This window comes from Bos mutus, chromosome 9 (genome assembly GCF_027580195.1).
Source record: "Bos mutus isolate GX-2022 chromosome 9, NWIPB_WYAK_1.1, whole genome shotgun sequence".
Classification (NCBI taxonomy): domain Eukaryota; kingdom Metazoa; phylum Chordata; class Mammalia; order Artiodactyla; family Bovidae; genus Bos; species Bos mutus.
The window spans coordinates 81,054,891-81,074,526 of record NC_091625.1 but is presented as its reverse complement, the minus strand read 5'-3'; the positions used below and the strand labels follow the sequence as shown (position 1 = coordinate 81,074,526).

General features: G+C 40.9%; 1 protein-coding gene and 1 pseudogene across 3 annotated transcripts in view; one reads left to right on the top strand and one right to left on the bottom strand.

The window, feature by feature from the left end:
- PHACTR2 (phosphatase and actin regulator 2) overlaps positions 1-19,636 on the bottom strand; it is a 222,528-nt gene that overhangs the window by 171,561 nt on the left and 31,331 nt on the right. The gene's annotated exons all lie outside the window — the stretch shown is intronic.
- On the top strand, positions 1,385-17,866 carry LOC102280076 (ribosome production factor 1-like; annotated as a pseudogene).

Genomic DNA, 19,636 nt, shown 5'->3' with positions numbered 1-19,636 from the left:
AGGTGTCCGGGACAAATGCTGCGGCAGCGAGGTGACAGACACCACGTGCAACCACGCACGTGCAACCAAGTGCACCTCTCCTCTTTTGGGAAACCCGCCAAAGGCAGTGTTTAAGGGAGGAGGAGGGGGCTGCTGCTGGGAACACCTGGTGCTTTTCTATTGTCTGCCAGGAACTTCCGGCCTAAAGCCTGCCGGAAATAACAGGGATGTTCCCGGGATGGGTCTGGGGCCCTGCCTGCACCAGGCTCATGAATTATCCTGTTGAGCGTGGCTGCCAAAAATCAACTGAATTTCAGATGCTATGAATTATTATCTCACACACACACCCCCACACACACCCACCCCGTCTACCAAGAGCAAACAGTTCAGGTGTGACAGCCAAGGCTTAGCTCCAGGTGGGCGTTCAGCCTCATTTCAGCTCCTGGGTGTGCAATGTCACTGCTTCGGATAAAATCACTCTCAGTTCTGTCTACCTCACAGGTTATTCAGGAATTCTGAGGGCTGCTCACTTTCATCAGCAGGAATTAGCCCCACGGTCAGGTTCCCAAAACTCTGAGCTTTGTAATAAGACCTGAAAACTGACCCAGTTCAGAAGGAACCTATGTAACAGAGAAGCAAAAGCCAAGCACATATGTGTATTCACGATATCTACAGGTAATTCTCACATCTCACAGGGACAAATGAATCACTCGGAAGAGATTTTTCATTTGAGAAATGCTGGCTGAAAAGCCCTTCAGCTAAAACAATCAAGCAGACACACGAAAAGAAGCAGGTGCTCAAGCACCCTTGTTTAGCTCAAGGTTGGAATCTGATGCAGTTGGGTGAAGTTTCGTTTTCTTGGAAGAAGCTAAAATATTTTTTATTGAGGATTTCACATTTAATGACAAAGACCCCCAAAACTCATCTGTACTTAAAAAATTCATTTCAGTGGTGATCATTTTGTAATATATAGAAATATTAAGTCAATATGATGTGTGTCTAGAACTAACCCAGTACTGTAGATCACTTATATTTCAATTTTTTAAAATGGGAAGGGAAAAAACACTCTTCAAGACATGAGTGTGTTAGGTAATGGCTTTCTCTCCTTTTTGGTCAAACATCCTAGAGTTCTCTAGCAAACTCTTGGCCCTGAAAACACACACATATACCCTTCTTTAAGTATGAATGAGAATCTACAAAGCCTACCAACACTTTAAAATCAAGGCAAAAAACTTCGTTTGTGCACCTCTTAGATTTTCTCTGGTTCAGGCTTGTTCCATATCCTCCTTAGCCTTTGAGCTTGAATGTCAGTGTTTATAAACGAACATACAAAAAGAAAGGAAAAGAGGAAGGAAAAGCTGCTGACTTTGGATTGTGGTTGGTAGGGCACAGGAAACCACGAGGGATGCAAGATCTGTCGGCTTCATTGAGCCGACACGCGCACGCACGCACACACTTCTGGGAAGAAGAAGCCTTTGCGGGAAAGAAAGGCGCCCCCGTCCACCCGCCTCAGCAGACTGAGAGCTGGCTTGCCCCTTCCACTGTGCCCACAGGCGTCAGGTAGAGAATGAATGCCTTAGAGCCTGGAAAAACCCACCCGTTCTTCACTCCTACCTCAGGCTACCACCCTCACGGACATAGGCTGGGACCTGAAACCTGGGGCCTGGGACCAGCGCTTGCACCTGGACAAACATCTCAAGGCGACAAAATACAAAGAAGATGTAAGAGACTAAAAATAACTCTATATGTGCACAATTGGGGCACATTATGAACAATAAGTTATAAAAAGACCAAAAACCCAACTGCCGCTTCTGAGGAGTGGGGGCACAAGCGGGATGTGCACTCTGCTCACAGCACCATCAAGGGAGTGGGCAGACCACCCAAGCCACCCTGCGAGCCCAGCCCCAGGATCCACCCTTGCCCTCCCAGATAAGGAACCAGCTTGCCAACCCCTCCCAGCCTCCCTCCCATACCTGTCTCTGCTTGGGGCAGCATCAGTTCAGTTCAGTCACTCAGTCGTGTCTGACTCTTTGCAACCCCATGGACTGCAGCATGCCAGGCTTCCCTGTCCATCACCAACTCCCAGAGCTTACTCAAAATCATGTCCATCGAGTTGGTGATGCCATCCAACTATCTCATCCTCTGGCATCCCCTTCTCCTCCCGCCTTCAATCTTTCCCAGAACCATGGTCTTTTCCAATGAGCTAGTTCTTCGCATCAGGTGGCCAAAGTACTGGAGTTTCACCTTCAGCATCAGGACTGATCTCCTTCAGAATGGACTGGTTGGAACTCCTTGCAGTCCAAGGGACACTCAAGAGTCTTCTCCAACACCACAGCTCAAAAGCATCAAATCTTTGGTGCTCAGCTTTCTTCACAGTCCAAATTAGCTCTCCAAGGAAATGCAAATGGGCTATAACAACCTTCCCCTATCTCAAAACACCCACCACTGTGACCAGATCTCGCCTTCTCCAAGGATATACTGGAGATACTGGAAGAATTTGCAGCTAACAACACAGTTCTCTCTTTTTGTTCCCCTTTGGTCCTACCTGCAGCATGTGTGATTTTAGTTCCCCAACCAGGAATCAAACCTGCAGTGGAAACACAGAGTCTTAACCCCTGGACTACCAGGGAAGTCCCTACAGTGCAGTTCTTAACAGAACACTGTCTTTATTGTTCGATTGGTCTGTTGTGAGTTTTATTCATATCCCCAGCTAGACAGTAAATCCCCTGGATTCTCAAAATAGACACCAAATGCAACCACTCTCCAGTCTTTCGACTGCTGATGCTGCATCTCAGCCCTTATCTCTCTCTGGGGGATGAGGGCAACGTCTTAACTGCCCTTCATATTTTCTCTATAGTTGCTTGACAGCATGTCCTCCAAAAGCCAGGGTTATGGAGACCCAGTCTCTCCACTATGCCCAACCCTTCAGTGGGATCCTACTGCATATGTAAAAGAAAAAAAAAAAAAAAACTCTTACCATGGGCTACAAAGCCTCCTGGTTGGCTCTGTGTCCTCATTTCCACTCATCCTTTCCTTCACTCTCCCCTCTCCAGCCACACTGGCAGTCCTTATTTTCCTCAAACACAAGCGTGTTCCCACCTCAGGACCTCGATGTTCCTTCCTTGACACATGCTCCTCTCTCCAAATATCTGCATGACTTCATCCATCCATCCTCACTTCATCCAAGTTCTCCCGCAAGCCAACAATTCTCCAGGAGGCTTCTCTGCCTCTATAGAAAGTTGTCCCTCTCATAAGGTCTGTCTATTTTCCTTTCTTTTCCTCCCATAAAGTGAAAGTGTTAGTCAATCAGTTGTGTCCGACTCTTTGTGACCCCATGGACTGTAGCCTACCAGGCTCATCTGTCCATGGAATTCTCCAAGCAAGAATCCTGAAGTGGGTGGTCATTCCCCTCACCAGGAGATCTTCCAAACCCAGATATTGAACCCTGGTTTCCCACATTGTGGGCAGACTCTTTACCGACTGAGCCACCACTTAACTATTATCAGGTATTTATACATTTCAAACAAATGCAAGCTTACAAAGGCAGGGACCTAGCCTGTCTTCACCATTGTATCCTTAGAGACTAGCCGAGGGCCTAGCACACTATCCGCGTGAATGAACAGACACGTGTTAAATTGTTCCCCTCTACTGCAGGAATTTTGAGAGGAAAGTAGATCATTGGTTAAGAATAGTGTTTAAAGTCAGGTTGTTCTGGGTTTGGATCTTGCTATGAGAACTCAGCAAGTTTGTTAACCTCTCTGAATCTTGGTTTCTCTCCTGCAAAATGGAGGTAATATCAAAATTACATCAAAATTATGTGAAGTCCTTAATGCAACAGGTATCACTTAGTAGTGGCTCAATCATTTCAGTTCAGTTCAGTCGCTCAGTCGTGTCTGACTTTTTGTGACCCCATGGACTGCAGCATGCCAGGCTTCCCGGTCCATTACCAACTCCTAGAGCTTCCTTGAACTCATGTCCATTGAGTTGGTGATGCCATCCAACCATCTCATCTCCTGTCATCCCGTTCTCCTCCTGACTTCAACCTTTCCCAGCATCAGGGTCTTTTCCAATGAGTCAGTTCTTTGTATCAGGTGGCCAAAGTATTGGAGTTTCAGCTTCAACATCAGTCCTTCCAATGAATATTCAGGACTGATTTCCTTTAGGATGGACTGGTTTGATCTTCTGGCAGTCCAAGGGATTCTCAAGAGTCTTCTCCAACACTATAGTTCAAAAGCATCGATTCTTCGGCGCTCAGCCTTCTTTATGGTCCAACTCTCACATCTATACATGACTACTGGAAAAACCACAGCTTTGACTAGATGGACCTTTGTCAGCAAAGTAATGTCTCTGCTTTTTAATATGTTGTCTAGGTTTGCCATAGCCTTTCTTCCAAGGAGCAAGCATGTTGTAATATTTCCAGTTATCAGCAGAGGTCAGTAGCAACTGGTCACCACAGAATGCTTTACGTTTTAATAGAGACCTAGAATATTTTGTTTTGTTCCCTTTAGTCCTTTAAGAAAATGTAACTGTTGACAGCATGCTTTAAAAAAAAGTTACTGTTGACAGAATGGTAAAGCCTTGCTCAAAACACATGCTTAAATCTTTAGAAGCGAGTCTCACCCCACTGTAGGCACTTAAGAAATGTTGACTATAGAGAAGAAGAAGAAGAATCGTTAAGACTGTTATTTTAGCAGAAACATCACAAAGAATGGGAAAATGTTGTTCTTTGTTGTTCTGAAACTAAGCCCTGGCCTTATAGTTAGCATGCTGAGCATAACTTCATGTCAGGGGAGATGAAGGTTTTTCTTGCATATTTTTTCAGGCTATTCAGATATTAGTGCTTGGGGGAAATTCCTTGAGAAGCATTTTGAGCAGCCTCAAGTCCATCTATATACTTGGTTAAATTTAAAGGTGAGGTCAGAGTGCATGTACCCTTCTTGACAGTTCAAGAAAAGCAGATGTCTATCTTCTCTATTTGTTCCATGAACACAGAAAAGGGGGCTGTGGTTCAATCATGCAAAGTGGGACACGTTTTCAGTTGTATTGGAAGGATAAAGTTATGTCTAAGAAGTGACCATATTACATTAACAAACAGGTATTTGTGTTTGTATATGTCTGTCAAATAAAGGCAATTAGGTCCTAGAGGTCTGTTAGTCATTATATCACAGATACTTGGAAGTTACTTAATTTAGTTATCTTAAAAAGTCATTATGACATTAATGTTAGATAAAACTGACTCTATTTAGAGGTTTTAAAGTGGGATATAGTTTTATAATTTAAACATAACCATTTATGGACAGATACTAACAATGGAAATGAAACTCTAGATTTGGGGCCATTTGAAGGACCCACCTGAGTCTAATCTGTATCTCCTAGCCTATGACTTCAGACATATCAGGAGATTATTTAAATACCTGTTAAAGGACTAGAGAACATATGTTTTATTTATTTTTTGTTTTTATTTTTAAATTAATTTTTATTGGAGTATAGTTGCTTTACAATGCTGTGTTAATTTCTACTGTACAGCAAAGTGAATCAGCTATACGCATACATATATCTCCTCTTTGTTGGATTTCTTTCCCATTCAGGTCACCACAGAGCATTGAGGAGAGTTTTCTTGTGCTACACAATAGGTTCTTTTTTTTTTTATGTGCTGTGAAATTTTATTTTTTGCTCGTGTTTTCACGCTCTTGGGCCAGCCTTAAGAAACAGTAAAATTACATCAGTTAGGAAGACATCCAGCAGAAAATGCAACAACAGTGGGGCTTATTGGTTTTACATAATGGAAAGTCTGAACCACTGGGTAGTGGGATGTTAGCTCAGACCTCCTTTTTCTTTTTTTTTTTTTTAATATAAATTTATTTATTTTAATTGGAGGCTAATTACTTTACAGTATTGTATTGGCTGTGCCCTACATCAACATGAATCTGCCACGGGTGCACACGTGTTCCCCATCCTGAACCCCCCTCCCACCTCCCTCCCCATACCATCCCTCTGGGTCATCCCAGTGCACCAGCCCCGAGCATCCTGCATCAAACCTGGACTGGCGACTCATTTCACATATGATATTATACATGTTTCAGTGCCATACAATAGGTTCTTATTAGTTATATATTCTATACATAGTATCAATTGTGTATATATGTCAATTCCAATCTCTCAATTCATCCTACCCTCCTTCCTCCTTGGTATCCATATGTTTGTAGGAGAATATACATTTTAATATAAAAAGGTTTTTAAAGTATTCATGCCATTGTTTCTGACATGGTTACCCCTGTATAAATATTTCTCCCAGTTTTTAAAAATTTATATTTTTGTACAGAGCATTGGTTTACATTTATAGGTACTCAAACCTTCCAATCGTTTCTTTTATGTTTTCTGATATTAGTGCTGTATTAAGGAATGGCTTTCATACTCTAATGGTATGTAACACAGTTTTGTCATATTTTCTTCTAGTACTTTTACTTTTCACTGGGTTGGGAAGATCCGCTAGAGAAGGGATAGGCTACCCACTCCAGTATTCTTGGGCTTCCCTTGTGGCTCAACTGTTAAAGAACCCACCTGCAATGCAGGAGACTTGGGTTTGATCTCTGGGTTGCAAAGATCCTGTGGAGAAGGGAAATGCTACCTACTCCAGTATTCTGGCCTGGAGAATTCCATGGACTGTATAGTCCATGAGGTCACAAAGAGTTGGACATGACTGATGACTTTCACTTTACTTTTCACATGTAAATCTTTATTTCACCTGTAATTTATTTTTGTGTATTGTATGAGGTAAGATATATGCAGTCTCCTCCAAATTGTTAATTAATAATGCCAAACTCTACTTACTAATATGCATTTGTTTTCTATTGATTTCAAAGACATTACCATAAACCAAAAATTATCTTATAGATCAGATATCTATATTCTCAAACAATGGGAAAGATGGAGAATTATAAACGCCAACACAATCATTCTTAATATATCCACCTGAAGTTTTTCCTTCCTGTGAGGAATTTACCCCCGAAGTAAAACAAATCTGCAAAATCTTTCATTATATTCACACCTTGAAGTTGGGGATATCAGACCTAAAGAACTTCCCAGGTGGCGCTGGTGGTAGAGAATCTGCCTGCCAGTGCGGGAGACAAAAGAGACACTGCTTCCATCTCTGGGTTGGGAAGATCCCCTGGAGTAGGAGCCGGCAAGCCACTCCAGTATTCTTGTCTGGAAAATTCATGGACAGATGAGCCTGGGAGGCTACAGTCCATGGGGTCACAAAGAGTCAGACACGACTGAGCAACTGAGCACCCATACAGACTGGACCTAAAGCATACAATTACAAACATACCCTCTATCGCTGATTCTAACTTTAAATAAACAACCCATATCTTCTATTATGAAAACTAAGTCCTAAAAGAGCTCAAGTACATGTCATGAAAAGCCATTTGGGTGTAAATATATCATAATAATACAGACTGATAACTGTACTAGGGTGTAAAATTTCAGTGTATTTTAGGTATTCTTCAACAAGTAAGTTGACTTTTACTTTCAGTACAACGGAAAACATATAAATGTTTAATAGCTTGAAGTATCAGTTATTAAACATTTAAGGAACATTACTTAGCTCTTTAAAATTGTGTTTTATTTAGAATTCTGTTGTTACTTTTCTTTAATGAGACAAAAAAAATTTTTAATGGAAAATCCTAGGAGAGGCACATGCTTATTCTTTCATCTGAAATCATGCTGCCTCTAATCTCTTTTGATATCCAGCAAGCAACATCAAGTCCATATAGGGACTTGTACAAAGGAGAAACAGGTTGTAATAAATTACTTCTTTCCAGGGCTTTATTTAATATCAATGCATCATGGAAACAGAACACTAAATTGCTACTTATAAACTAAATATGCATTTCAAATAAAACATTTAACATTCTAAAGAGCTAGATTAAAAATGCCTAGAGGTCTGATTTTAAATGGCAAGCAAAGGTGAAAATTAAATGTCATTATCTAGACCTGAACGTTTATTAGCCACGTACATAGTGAGTTTTATACTTCTGCCTCTATTTTACTCCAGGGATAGCACTGCTTTGTGGAACTAAATTTCAAAGTTTACTGTTAGGTACATTATCCTGGCTCAATATCCATAGATAAATGAAATAATTCATTATAACCCATTGTCATGATCAGTTGATAGAATACTTTTATGATCAATAACTTGACTCCATACACAAAAAATGTTACCAAAATTTAATGAATTCCAAACTGAGCTAAACCCAAATGTTAATTATTTTTGAGCTACAAATTAACCAATTTTCATAAATAACCTGTTCACAATATGACACTATCTATTGGTTTTTTAAAATATTTCTGAATTGGGCCATTAAAATATTCTCCAAATAGAAGTAAAGTTAGATTTGGTTTGAGATTATATCTATTCCAATACAACTCGAAACCACTCAATGAGTCAGTGGGTAGATTATTTGTACAACATTTTACCCTAAAAAAAGACCTGTTTAAGCAGAAATTTATATAAATTGCTTAAGGATGATATGTCTGTAAAATAATGATGCATTAATTATTATGTGTGCAATACAATATGTTAATATAATATATATTTATATAATTAATTATAAAGTAATTTAGGATGAAGTCACCTGAACTATAATACAAATTGAGTCTTTTTCTTCCTATTTTCATGAGTTGTCTTGATGCTCACACACAATTCTCAAGCAAATTAATAGGAAGCAAACTGTACTAACCTGCTAGGGCTGCTGTATCACCAAGTACCACAAGCTGGGCAGCTTAAACAGCATAAATTTATTGTCTCACAGTTCTGGAGGCTGGAAGCCCAAGGAAAAGGGGTCCTGAGAAAGAATCTGTCTCGGGTCCTCCCTTTGCCTTTGGTGATTTGCTGGCACGTTTTAGCTTGTAGAAACATTGCTTGGTCTCTCTCTCCATCTTTATATGCTGTTTGTCCCTGTGGCTTTCTCTGTGTCCAATTTTCCCTTTTCTAAAGAACATCAGTTGTATCAGATTAAGGCCCACCCTAATGATCTCATCTTAACTAATTACATCTGTAAGGACCCAATTCTGAGACGGGCTTAGGATCTCAACCTATATGGACTTTGGAGGGACACAAGTCAATGCATAACACAGACAACATGCCCAAACCAGAACCCTGGATTGCCAGGTCTAATGAGAGCTGTGAAGATAAGACGGTTCAAACCCTTGACTCAAATGAAATGTTTGTTTTACTCATAAACGTTATTCACTTGTGTTAACATAGCTCTTCATTGCTCTGGCCAACTGATCCTTTCTTTTTTTTTAAAGGTTCTCTGAGTAATTCCAAAAGCAAGCCTATTTTTAATTCAGACAATTAAAAACTGGTCCCTAATAAGACTGCTTAAAAGTAATAGGGCCTTGATTGAAATACTGTTTATTGTGCAACTGAACCAGTACAATGCCAGTGTATCTGACCTCACCAAGAATTTGGAGATACTGTATGTGAAATAGAAAGGTCATTCTGAATCAAGGGTCTCCTGACAATCAGAACAATGATACAGTTTCCCTGACCCCATGTCATCTGTAATGTAATGTAACGTAGGTAGCTTTTGCCTCTAGGTAGCTTTGACCACAAAGGAGTGGGAAAAACACTATTACTTAGTCATCCACATAAAGATCTAAGCCTTCTTTGGCATTGCAAGAAGAAAACAACTAAATTTCATCTATGCAACTTGTATTAGTTTCCTGTGGTTGTTATAGCAAATGATCACAAACTTGGTAACATAAACAGCAGAAATTTATTCTCTCACAGTTCTGGAGGCGAGAAGCCCAACATCACGGTGTTGGCAGGGCAGTGCTCCTTCCGAAGGTTCTGGGGGAACATCATTCCAGGGCTCTTCCAGCTTCTGGCTCCAGGCATTCCTTGGTACGTGGCCCATAATTCTAACCTCTGCCTCTGTCTTCACAGGCCTTCTCATATATGTGTCTTTATCTCCCCTTCTAGGCTTTCCAGGTGGCACTAGTGGTAAAGAATCCACCTGCCAATGCAGGAGATGTGGGTTCCATCCCTGGGTAGAAGATCCCTTGGAGGAGGGCATGACAATCCATGCCAGTATTCTTGCCTGGAGAATCCCATGGACAGAGGAACCTGATGGGCTACAATCAATAGGGTCGTACAGAGTCGGACACAACTGAAGTGACTTAACACACACACACACACAAACACACACACACACATCTTCCCTTTTTCTGTTTCTCATAAGGACGTTTATCACTGGATTTAGGGCCCACTGGGTAATCTCGGAGGATCTCATCTCAAGATCCTTAACTTAATTAAATCTGCAATGACCCTTTTTCCAAATAAACTCATATTCACGGGTTCTTGGGGTTGGGATGTGGACATATCTTTGGGGGTGGGCACCTTTTAACTCACTGCACAACTGTCCAAGAATGCTGTTTGTATTTTAATAATATCTTTAATATTTTTCAAATTCAGTTCAGTTCAGTTCAATCGTTCAGTTGTGTCCGACTCTTTGCAACCCCATGAACCTCAGCACGCCAGGCCTCCCTGTCCATCAACAACTCCTGGAGTCTACCCAAACCCATGTCCATTGAGTCGGTGATACCATCCAACCATCTCATCCTCTATTGTCCCCTTCTCCTCCTGCCCTCAATCTTTCCCAGCATCAGGGTCTTTTCAAATCAGTCAGCTCTTCTCATCAGGTGGCCAAAGTATTGGAGTTTCAGCTTCAACATCAGTCCTTCCAGTGAACACCCAGGACTGATCTCCTTTAGGATAGACTGGTTGGATCTCCTTGCAGTCCAAGGGACATTCAAGAGTCTTCTCCAACACCACAGTTCAAAAGCATCAATTCTTCAGCACTCAGCTTTCACTCTCCAACTCTCACATCCACACATGACTACTGGAAAACCCATAGCCTTGACTAGACGGACCTTTGTTGACAAAGTAATGTCTCTGCTTTTTAATATGCTGTCTAGATTGGTCATAACTTTCCTTCCAAGGAGTAAGCGTCTTTTAATTTCATGGTTGCAATCATCATCTGCAGTGATTTTCAAATTAAGTAGTGCTATATTTGTATATTAGAAGTATGAGTTCTGTTAAATCTGCTTTAGCTTCTGGCCTCATCTTTAGGCTCGTCTCTCTTCCATCTCTGCACTTTACCCCAGACAGCAAGTTGCTCCTCACTCTTTCTCCTCAGGGTTTTTGCCTGAGGATATTATTTTATTCTGTTGCACTCTGAGTCTCCAGGTTGACTTTGCTCATGTGTCCATACTTTGGGTTTCAGTCCGAGTTACTTTTCCAGGAAGAGTTCCTGACCCAACAAATCTATGTTAGAAGTCCTTCCCATGGTATTTACAGCACCATGCTGCTAAGTCGCTTCAGTCGTGTCCGACTCTGTGTGACCCCATAGACGGCAGCCCACCAGGCTCCCCTGTCCCTGGGATTCTCCAGGCAATAACACTGGAGTGGGTTGCCATTTCCTTCTCCAATGCATGAAAGTGAAAAGTGAAAGTGAAGTCATTCAGTCGTGTCCGACCCTCAGCGACCCATGGACTGCAGCCTTCCAGGCTCCTCCATCCATGGGATTTTCCAGGCAAGAGTACTGGAGTGGGGTGCCATTGCCTTCTCCATTACAGCACCATAGAGACAAGTATAAAATGACAATCAATGGAGTAAGGTGAAAATACTAATAACAAGTATCATTCATTCAGGCTAGGACTCATGACACACTTGTCTTTATTGTTTTATGGCAGCCGTATCTACTCTGAATTTAATTGCACTGTGGTGAAGCATGTTTTCTGCATCAAATCAATCCTCTAAAGTTCTTAAAATTTCTTTTGTGATTTAGTAAACAACCAATATTTGTATATGTTGTGTGTGGGCTGAAGAGGAATTTGCATAGATCTATTTGATCAATTAAATCAAGCCTGTCAATCATATTGCTTGAATCATCTCTATCTTTACTCATGCTGGATTCTCTATCTATCATCTGATGGAGGCTTAATCACCTCTCTCACAATGATTCAGGTTTATCACCCCAAAACTCAAAGACTTTTCCCTCAGAACAATTTGATTCATTTTGAAGGGGCCAAATATTACTTAGATTGCAAAAGTAAAATTGGGCAATCTACATGAACATAAAACAAAGTGTGAATTCAAGATAATAATTCTCTTTTTTGACTCACACCTTGGTGTAATCCCCTCAAGGATGGGTGAGGCCAGGGACTTGCTTCTAATCAACATAACATGGCAAAGATGTGCTGCAAGATGAGATGCTGCTCGCATGACCATGTGATCATATATGGCAGAGGTGACAGACTGGTTCTCCTGTGGTTATGTGAGGTTTGTATGACTCCTGCCTTGATAGCAGACTTGCTTTAGAGTCTTGCTGACTTTGAAGAAGCAAGCTGCCATGAGTCCTAGAGCAACAAAGAACTTATTTCTGCCAACAACATGAGTGAACTTGGGAGCAGACCTTTCTCCACTGGAGCTGTCAGATGTAAACCCACCCACCTGTCAGCTTGACTGCAGCCTTGGGGAGGGCCCAGCTAAGGCGTGCATGGACTCTTAATGCATAAAAACTGTGAGACAACGTGTGTTGCTTAAAGTTGCTAATGTTGTGGTCATTTGTTTTGCAGCATAGAAAACAAATACTATCTAGGAAACATTTACCACTGAGAATATATTGAGGATTAGAAACAGATAGACGGCCAGCCCAAGAAAATCTAAATATCATAACTATGTTTCCTGGGAGCTTCCAGGTGGCTCAGTGGTAAAGAATACACCTGCTAATGCGAGGAGACATGGGTTCGATCCCTGGGTGGGGAAGATCCCCTGGAGGAGGAAATGCCAACCCACTCCAGTATTCTTGCCTGGGAAATCCCATGGACAGAGGAGCCTGGCGGGCTACAGTTTGTGGGTTCACAAAGAGTCAGACACGACTCAGTGACAGAGCACACACTACATTTCCTAGGCTCTTTATTTTTTCTTCTCTTGTCCTATAAACATATTTAAGTGAACGAAGATTTCTGAATATGTGTGCTTTGTATGGCATTTTTGTAATGGAATACACACACACAAAGAAACATCCTAAATGCCCCCAAGAAAGGTGGACTACTTAAATATATCTGGGTGTGTCCAAATAATGGAACAGCATTTAAAATATTCATACATATCAACATAGATGGATAGCCAAGAGATCCTACTAAATTAGAAATTATTGATATATGATAAAAAGTACAATCCAATTTGAGCTAAAAAAAAGAAAAGATACACTGTAAGTGAGATAACACCTGCTCGCTGCAAATAGGAAGAAGATAGAGAAGATAAACGTCATACGTTTAAATTCATAAGGCCATTCTAATGCTAGTAGTGAATCTAAAAAAGGTTTCATTTTCTTATAGTAGGTAAATGTTCTGTGCACAGAAATTACTTCAATTCCTAGGATTATCTAAATTAGCTTGTTCTTCCTAAAATAATGAAAAAACTTCTTAAATACTGGTGCTGATTTTTAAATTGGTGAAGAGCCGTCAATTTGTGGCAATGAGATCCCATGGGGACAAGACCATGTTTGATATCTGCTGCAATTCCTGTTTCTTCCGCCGGCCAGATCCAATGAACAATATTTGTGGCATGCAAATCACCCAGGGATTGCCTGCAGCACTCTGTACATGCCCAGCTGTGCAGTCATCAGCCTGACACCTTACAACATAGATGCTGCTGGCTTTTATCATCTTGGCATGAATCCAAGGCTCATTCTCCAATGGAATAGACAAGAGATAAATCATCTTACTGACTCAACCTCGCCATCACCAGACTCCTTTGTTGTGAACACTTAGCACACAATGAACACAAACTGATCAGTTGCATGAGTCACAGCTGGCCCTGAGACCTCAGTGTAAAAATCAGACCAGCTTTTCTTCAATAGCCTCTAAGTATATAAATATCAGCTTCAAATATTTAAGATACTACATACCAAAAAGGAAAAGTGCAAATTTCATTTGCAGCAAAACTGCTCTCTCACTGAATGATCAGGACTCAGTGTTCCCATTCTGGCAAGATCAGACAGCAGGAAAATATATTTGTTTAATTACAGTCTTTGAAGAGAATAGCACATTCTTAGGCTACAACTTTCTGGAAGAGAGTTTAGGATATATGATACATCAGAACCTTCCCTGAAAATGATTTTAATTCAATAATAGGCAGCAACTTTCCACAACTTTCTATGTGTCCTCCACTATATTAAGACCTTCCTTGAAAAGGGTTGCAATTCAATAATTATATTGTTATTGTTAGGCTATCTGCAATGAAAAAAAGAAATACTTTCCCTAAAATTACCACACAGTATAAGGTAAAAATGGGACTTGGAACCTAAAATTTTCTAGGTCATTTTCTATATGACATTATTTTACTCTCCCAGTAAAGACTCATTAGCATTAGTCGCTCGGTCGTAGCCGACTCTTTGTAACTTCATGGACTGTAGCCCGCCAGGCTCCTCTGTCCATGGGGGTTCTTTAGGCAAGAACACTAGAGTGGGTTGTCATTTCCTTCTCCAGGGGTTCTTCCCGACCCAGAGATTGCACCCGGGTCTCCCGCATTGCAGGCAGATGCTTTACCCTCTGAGCCACCAGGGAAGCCCCAAGTGTGGTACCATTTCCTTCTCCAGAGGATCTTCCCAACCCAGGGATCAAACCCAGGTCTCCTGCATTGCAAACAGATTCTTTACCGTCTGAGCCACCAGGCAGCCCACTGCCAGAAAGACCCATTTGAGTACAGTAAAAATGAGGTCTGTAGACACATTTGCATTTTATTGTTTTCTAAAAATAGAATGAATGTAATTTTCAGAGTCATTTCATGACACCGCCTTGACATGTAAAATATTTGCTTCTAAACCAAGACTGTTTCTACTTCAATCTTTTTTTTTTCATTAAATGAGTGATTTATTATTTTTCTAGAGAGAATCTTTTACTTCTGGGTCAGTCTACACAGAGAGCATCCAGCATCACTCTGGTGACTAGGAGCCACCTCTCTAATTCACATAAATCTTCTTGTTCAGGTGCTAAGTCGTATCCAACTCTTTGTGATCCCTGTGAACTACAGCACACCAGGCTCCTCTGTCCTCCACTATCTCCTAGAGTTTGCTCAAATTCATGTCCATTGAGTCAGTGTTGCTATCTAACCATATCATCCTCTGCTGCCCTCTTCTCCTTTTGCCTTCAATCTTTCCCAGCATCAGGGTCTTTTCCAATGAGTTGGTTTTTTGCATCAGGTGGCCAAATAAACTTCTACTACAATCTTAAACCTATATTTTACAAATTCATTTAAAAAAAGAACAACTGGACATTCGTATGCAAAAAAAAAAAAAAGTTAATCTAGACATAGATCTTAGAGCCCTCATAAAAATTAACTCAAAATGGATCCTGGATCTAAATGTAAAACACAAAACTATAAAGCTCCTAAAGATAACAAAGGAGAGACATCTATATGACCTTGAGTAAGGCGATGATTTTTTAGATATAGCAAAGATAAGATCCACAAAAGGCAGTCGATAAGACTTCACTAAAATTAAAACCATTTTTTAAGAGAATGTCAAGAGAATGAGAATTCAAGCCTCAGCCTGGAAAACATTTGCAAAAGACACATCTGATAAAGGACTGTTATTTAAAATAAATAAAGAACTAAAAACTCAAAAATAAAATAACCAAATTTTTAAATGGCAAAAGATCTGAACAGACACCTCTCCAGAGAAAATATATAGATGGCCAGTAAGCATATGAAAAGATGCCCAACATCACATGTCATTCAGGAGATGCAAATTAAAGCAAGAATAAGATACCCTGATGCTGGGAAAGACTGAGGGCAGGAGGAGAAGGACGACAGAGGATGAGATGGTTGGATGGCATCACTGACACAATGAACATGAGTTTGAGCAAACTCCAGGAGATGGTGAAGGACATGGAAGCCTGGCATGTTGCAGCCCACAGGGTCGCAAAGATTCAGACATAACTTAGCTACTGAACAGCAACGACACACATCTATTAGAACGGCCACCATGCCAAAGGCTGATAAAGATGAGGAATAACAGGAACTCACATTCATTGCTGGTGGGAATACAAAGTGGTATCACCATTTTGGAAGACAGTGTGGAAATTTCATATCAAAACAAACATACTCGTACTATATGATCCAGCAATCATGCTTCCAGGTATTTCCCTAAATGAACTGAAAACTTACATCCATACAAAACTCTGTACCTGGGTAGTTTACAGCAGCTTCATTCATAATTGCCAAAACTCGGAAGCAACCTATCCCTTCAGTAGGTGAAGGATAAATAAACTGTGGTACATCCAGACAATGGAATATTATTCAGTGCTAAAAATAAATAAGAAATAAGCTATCAAGCCATGAGAAGACATGAAGGAAACAAAGGTTAAAAAAGTTAATTTGAAAAGTAGTAGTTTGTATGATTCAAACTACAGGACATTATGGAAAGTGCAAAACTATGGAGACAGTAAAAAGATTAGTGGTTGCCAGGGGCTATAGAGGGGTGGGAAGGACTGCTACACAGAGTGTAGAGGATTTTCAGGGCAGTGAAATTATTCTGTGTACTACTACTACACTTTTGTCAAAACCCACAGAACGTTCAACATCAAAAGTGGTTTTTGAGCAGAAAGAAAGGCCTGAAGCGCAAAGCCACCACTGCAGAAACTCAAGAGACTGCAGTGGCAGAGGATGGGATGACGGAAAGTAGGGTCCAACCACTGAAGACGGTTGCCTTTCCTCCAGGCTTCAGCATTTCAGAAATTAAGAACAAACAATGGTGACACTTAACGTTTGGTAGAAATAGCAGCAGCAGAAGAAAAAGTTGGCAGTTAAGAAAAACTCAGAGAGAGAGGCTCTCAGTAATAAGCCCGTACCCAAGACCATGGACAACCAGTGAAATGTATGATGAAAATGTCATATATATCCTAATGATGAAGAGGTTGTTTATGACGAAGCTACAGACGAATTTGCTTCTTACTTCAATAGACAAACTTCTCCCAAGATTCTCATCACTACATCAGGTTGATCTCATGGGAGAACAGTACAACTCTATGACCATTTCTCTGCAGTTATACCAAACTCACATGCTTATTACAGAAGAGCACTGGCTCTGAAAAAATTATTTCACAGTGCCATCTCAAGAGATTTCACAGACCTGATTGTTATTAATAAAGATCATAAAATACCAAATGGATTAATTCTGAGTCAGCTGCAAAACGGCTCAGTTGCTCAGTTTAAGCAGTGTTCATCTGCATAAAGAAATTAAACAGAGTGGAGCCGCTCAGTCGTGTCCGACTCTTTTCGACCCCATGGACTATTGCCTATCAGACTCCTCTGTCCATGGGATTTTCCAGGCAAGGGTGCTGGAGTGGGTTGCCATTTCCTTCTCCAGGGGATGTTCCCAACCCAGGGATTGAACCCAGGTCTCCCACACTATAGGCAGACTCTTTACCGTCTGAGCCACCAGGGAAGTTAAAGAAATTAAGAGAAGAGGCAAAGACCCAACAGTACACACACCTGAAATAATTTTGAGCAATTTTAGCAACACAGCTGGGTCATTCTATTGGATAGATGTTTGTATCTCTCTTTCCCCTTAATCCTCAATTTATTGGAAGGCAGGTTGCTACACTCCACAATCAACAGGATTATGTATTCTTCAGATGTCACAGATTCATATTCAAGAGAGAAAGGAAAGTGGGAATTCAGGAACTTGCACCACATTTTACCTTAAAATTAGGATCTCTTCAGAAAGGAACCTTTGATTCTACATATGGAGAATATGAATGGGTCCATAAGCCCTGGGAAATGGGTAGAAGTAGAAGAAAATTCCATTTATAAAGGACTGAGGGCGTACTACAGGACTGTGAGGAATAGGCCTATCTTGAATTTATGAAACAAGACCCTTTTCAAAATGGCAACTCCTGATTTCATGAAACTTCTTTCATGTATAAAGAAAGCTGAGTGCCGATGAATTGATGCTTTTGAACTGTGGTGTTGGAGAAGACTCTTGAGGGTCCCTTGGACTGCAAGGAGATCCAACCAGTCCATTCTAAAAGAAATCACTCCTGCATATTCATTGGAAGGACTGATGCTGAAGCTGAAACTCCAATACTTTGGCCATCTGATGCAAAGAACTGACTCATTTGAAAAGACCCTGATGCTGGGAAAGATTGAAGGCTGGAGGAGAAGGGGATGACAGAGGATGAGATGGTTGGATGGCATCACCGACTCAATGGACATGAGTGAGTAAACTCCGGGAATTGCTGATGGACAGGGAGACTTGGTGTGGGGCAGTCCATAGGGTCGCAAAGAGTCGGACACAACTGAGTGACTGAACTGAACTGAACTTTCATGTCTGTACAAAGTATGAAGTGCCACAAATTACCACTATTTATGCAGCAAATAAAAAATCATGTTGGTAAGAAAAAAGGTGATTTCTAATGTAGACCATGACAGACTTTGGATGACAATGATACGTTAATTTAGGTCCACCCATTGTAACAAATGTACCACTCTGGTGGGGGGTGTGGATAATAGGGAGAGTTGTACATGTGTGGAAACAAGAATAAATGGGAACTCCCCGTATTATGTGCTCAGTTTTCCTGTGAACCTAAAAATCACTCTAAAAAAAGAAAATGTATTAGTTAAAAAGTCAAGCATTCAAAATTGCATTTGCCAATTTTAGGAAATACCAGTTTAAGGTATTTTAGTAAGTTGGGGAGCTCTAAATAGGATAATTAAATTGTGTTACAATGTTGTGTTGGTTTCTGCCTTACAACAACCTGAATCAGCCATAGGTACACGTGTAACCCTTCCCTCTTGAGCCTCCCTCCCACCTCCCACCCCATCCCACCCCTCTAGGTGGTCACAGAGTACAAGGCTGAGCTGCCTGCTTCAAACAGCAAGTTCCCACTAGCCATCTATTTTCCATTTGGTAATGTACATGCTTCAGTGCTACCCTCTCAATTCATCTCACCCTCTCTTTCCACTGCTGTGTCCACATCCTGTTCTCTATGTCTGCACTCTCTATTGCTGCCTTGCAAGTAGGTTCATTAGTAGCATTTTTCTGGATTCCAAATATATGCATTAAGATACTATACTTGTTTTTCTTTTTCTGACTTACTTTACTCTGTATAACAGGCTCTAGATTCATCCATTTCACTAGAACTGACTCAAATTTATTCCTTTTTATGGCTGAGTAAACTAAAAAGCCTCTTGATGAAAGTGAAAGTGGAGAGTGAAAAAGTTGGCTTAAAGCTCAACATTCAGAAAACGAAGATCATGGCATCCGGTCCCATCACTTCATGGGAAATAGATGGGGAAACAGTGGAAACAGTGTGTCAGATTTTATTTTGGGGGGCTCCAAAATCACTGTAGATGGTGACTGCAGCCATGAAATTAAAAGACACTTACTCCTTGGAAGGAAAGTTATGACCAACCTAGATAGCATGTTCAAAAGCAGTTACTTTGCCAACAAGGTACATCTAGTCAAGGCTATGGTTTTTCCTTTGGTCATGTATGGATGTGAGAGTTGGACTGTGAAGAAGGCTGAGCGCCGAAGAATTGATGCTTTTGAACTGTGGTGTTGGAGAAGACTCTTGAGAGTCC